Genomic DNA, 4,060 nt, shown 5'->3' with positions numbered 1-4,060 from the left:
CATATATACAATGGAATATTACTCAGCCATAAAAAGAAATGAAACTGAGTTATTTGTAGTGAGGTGGATGGACCTAGAGTCTGTCATACAGAGTGAAATAAGTCAGAAAGAGAAAAACAAATACCGTATGCTAACACATATATATGGAATCTAAAAAAAAAAAAAGTTCTGAAGAACCTAGGGGCAGGACAGGAATAAAGATGCAGACGTAGAGAATGGACTTGAGGACACGGTGGGGGGAAGGGTAAGCTGGGACGAAGTGAGAGAGTACGTTAACATATATACACTACACTACCAAATGTAAAATAGATAGCTAGTTGGAAGCAACTGCATAGCACAGGGAGATCAGCTCAGTGCTTTGCGACCACCTAGAGGTGTGGGATAAGGACGGTGAGGGAGACGTAAGAGGAAGGGGATATGGGGATATACCTAAGCATAGAGCTGATTCACTTTGTTATACAGCAGAAACTAACACAACATTGTAAAGCAATGTTAAAGGAAAAAAGAAAAAAGAAAGATATCCAGGAAGCAAGAGAGCCCAGGAAGATGACAATTAGCCAGGACCTAAAGAAGTCACAAACAAGGAAAAATTTACCATCACAGAAACTGGCTGATGCACTTTTTTTTTTTTTTTTTTTTTTTCCCAATACGCGGGCCTCTCACTGTTGTGGCCTCTCCCCTTGCGGAGCACAGGCTCCGGACGCACAGGCTCAGCAGCCATGGCTCACGGGCCCAGCCGCTCCACGGCATATGGGATCTTCCCGGACCGGGGCACGAACCCGTGTCCCCTGCATCGGCAGGCAGACTCTCAACCACTGCGCCACCAGGGAAGCCCGGCTGATGCACTTTTAAGCAGTGATATCTAAATCGTTTTACTAAGTTGCTGCCTGTATGAACTTTGAAAGATTCTCCATTGATTTACTCAAATCCTGAGTAGGAGTTTGCCACACACTATTGTGTTTGTGGTACTCTAGGGCATGAAGGAATGGAGGTGGTATCCAAGGAAAGTTGAAATGGAGTGGGAGGAGATAGGTTATAGAAGACAAGACTCAAAGCTGAGAGAATTCAATGAAAACAAGGAATTGGTACAAGAGGTAAGGGGGGCAGGGAATGTGTCCCTGAGAATTCCCAGACCCCTGGCAGTGGGGAAAAGCTGTTGTCCTCATAACATGTAGAATGACGCCTGATCCAATGTGTTGTAAATCTGAAAGAGAGATAAACACATAGCTCAATGGAATAGAATCAAGAATCCAAAAATAAAATAAACCCCTGCATTTATGGGCAATTGATTTTTTTTTTTTTTTTTTTTTTGTATTTTGGTCACGCCATGCCACTTGGCACGTGGGATGGTTCCCCAACCAGTGATCAAACCCGGGCCTCCACAGTGAAAGTGCTGAATCCTAACCACTAGGCTACCAGGGAACCCCCTGGGCAATTGATTTTTGACAAGGGTACCAAGACAGTGTGATGAGGAAAGAAGAGTTTTTTTACCACACGGTTTTAGGACAACTGGATATTCACATGCAAAAGGATGAATTTATACCCCCTTTTGTTGAACCCAAGTTTGTGTGCCTGATGCACAGTAAGGTCAAACAAACCAAAATGTTGGAGTTTGGAGCAGAGAACGTTTTATTGCAAGGGCCAAGCAAGGAGAAGGGGTGGCTAGTGCTCAAAACTCCCGAACTCCTAGATGGTTTTCAGGGAAGAGTTTTTAAAGGCAAAATTTGTGGTTAGGGCTGCATAGTGTGTGACTTTCTTCTGATTGCTTGGTGGTGAGGTAACAGGGCAGTGCTCCAGGAATCTTGTGCTCAGCCTGAAGTTACCATCCTCCACCTGGGTGGGGGACTTAGTTCTGCAGAAGAACTCAAAGATACATTGTTTTATTTTTTATTTGTTTAATTATTTATTTATTATTTTATTTATTTTGGCTGCACTGGGTCTTAGTTGTGGCATGCAGGATCTTTAGTTGTGGCACGTGGACTCTTAGTTGCAGCATACAGACTTCTCAGGTACGGCATGCAGACTCTTAGTTGAAGCATGCATGCAGGATCTAGTTCCCCAGCCAGGGATCGAACCTGGGCCCCCTGCATTGGGAGTGCAGAGTCTTACCCATTGGACCACCAGGGAAGTTCCAATATATTGTTATGTATATCCCTTGAGGAGGAACTAGGACTCTGCTTTACTGCTGTACTATTGTTCCTTTCTTAAATAAATTTATTTTTGGCTGTGTTGGGTCTTCGTTGTTGTGTGCGGGCTTTCTCTAGTTGTGGCGAGCGGCAGCTACTCTTTCATTGCGGTATGCAGGCTTCTCATTGCGGTGGCTTCTCTTGTTGCGGAGCACAGACACTAGGTGCACAGATTTCAGTAGTTGTGGCACATGGGCTCAGTAGCCGTGGCTCACGGGCTCTAGAGCACAAGCTCAGTAGTTGTGGCGCATGGGCTTAGTTGCTCCACGGCATGTGGGATCTTCTCGGACCAGGGCTTGAACCCGTGTCCCCTGCACTGGCAGGCAGATTCTTAACCACTGCGCCACCAGGGAAGCCCACTATTGTTTCTTGACTGTTTTTCCTTTGTTTCTGCATTCCCTCCCTTTCCTAATTAGTAACTGTTTGAATCTGCATTTTGGAACTCAGGGAACGTCTAGGAGGCTGAAACCTTTTTCCCACAAATAAGAAACAGGAGACATGTACAGGCTTTTGTACCTGGCGGGGCCCCACAGGGTCCTGCTCAGTTGCACTACTCCCTCATATCATACACAAACATTAATTCAAAATGGATCAGACCTAGATGTAAGAGCTAAAACTGTAAAATTATTACAAGACATAGGTGTTAATCTTCATGACCTTGAGTTAGGCAATGATTTCTTAGATATGATGCCAAAAGCACAAGCAGCAAAAGAAAAAATTGATAAATTAGACTTCATCAAAATGGAAAATGTTTGTGCTTCAAAGGACACCATCAGGAAAGTGAAAAGACTGATAAGGGACTAGCATCCAGAATATATAAAGAACTCTTACCAGTCAATAAGAAGACAAATAACCCAATTGTAAAATGGGCAAAGGATTTGAACAGACATTCCTCTAAAGAAAATATATAAGTGGTCAATAAGCACATGAAAAGATGCTCAACATCATTAGTAGTTAGGGAAATTCAAGTCAAAACCACTTTCAGACACTACTTCACATCTACTAGGATGGCTATAATAAAGACAGACAATAACAAGTGTTAGCAAGGATATGGAGAAATTGGAAATCTTATACATTTCTGGTGGGAATGTAAAATGGTGCAGCCACTTTGGAAAATGGTTTGGCAGTTCCTCAAAAAGTTAAACAGACATCATTTGACCCAACAATTCTATTCCTAGGACTCTATCTACCCAGAGAATTGAAAACATATGTCTACACAAAATCTTATATACAAATGTTCATAGAAACACTATTCATAATAGCCAAGAAGGGCTTCCCTGGTGGCACGGTGGTTGGGAATCCACCTGCCAATGCAGGGGACAAGGGTTCGAGCCCTGGTTCGGGAAGATCCCACATGCCGCAGAGCAACTTAAGCCCGTGCGCCACAACTACTGAGCCTGCGCTCTAGAGCCCGCGAGCCACAACTACTGAAGCCCGTGTGCCTAGAGCCCGTGCTCCACAACAAGTGAAACCACCGCAATGAGAAGCCCGCGCACCGCAACAGAGAGTAGTCCCCACTCGCCGCAACTGGAGAAAGCCCGTGCACAGCAACGAAGACCCAACACAGCCAAAAATAAGCAAATAAAATAAATAAATTTATTTTAAAAAATAATAATAATAGCCAAGAAGTGGAAACAACCCAAATGTCCATCAACTGATGAATGAATGCACAAATTCATTAATAGGCAAATCTATCAAGACAGAAAGTAGAATGGTTCCCACTGGGGTGGGAATGGGGTGGAGGTAAGGGGGGTGTAGGAGAGGATGGATGGGGTGTAACTGCTAATGGGAGCAAATTTTCTTGTTGTGTTAATGAAAATGTTCTAAAATTCGACTGTGGTGATTGGCGCACAATTCTGAATGCAGATTTAAAA

At 43.7% G+C, this 4,060-nt stretch overlaps 1 non-coding gene across 1 annotated transcript; it reads right to left on the bottom strand.

Annotated features, from left to right (window-relative positions):
• Positions 1-2,054: 2,054 nt before the first annotated feature.
• TRNAG-CCC (transfer RNA glycine (anticodon CCC)) lies at positions 2,055-2,127 on the bottom strand. The gene has a single exon. It is a non-coding gene; the product is annotated as a tRNA-Gly (tRNA).
• Positions 2,128-4,060: the final 1,933 nt, after the last annotated feature.

This window comes from Physeter macrocephalus, chromosome 12 (genome assembly GCF_002837175.3).
Source record: "Physeter macrocephalus isolate SW-GA chromosome 12, ASM283717v5, whole genome shotgun sequence".
In the NCBI taxonomy this organism is placed as follows: Eukaryota; Metazoa; Chordata; class Mammalia; order Artiodactyla; family Physeteridae; genus Physeter; species Physeter macrocephalus.
The sequence above is the reverse complement of the archived record's forward strand: the minus strand, read 5'-3'. Positions and strand labels throughout refer to the sequence as shown.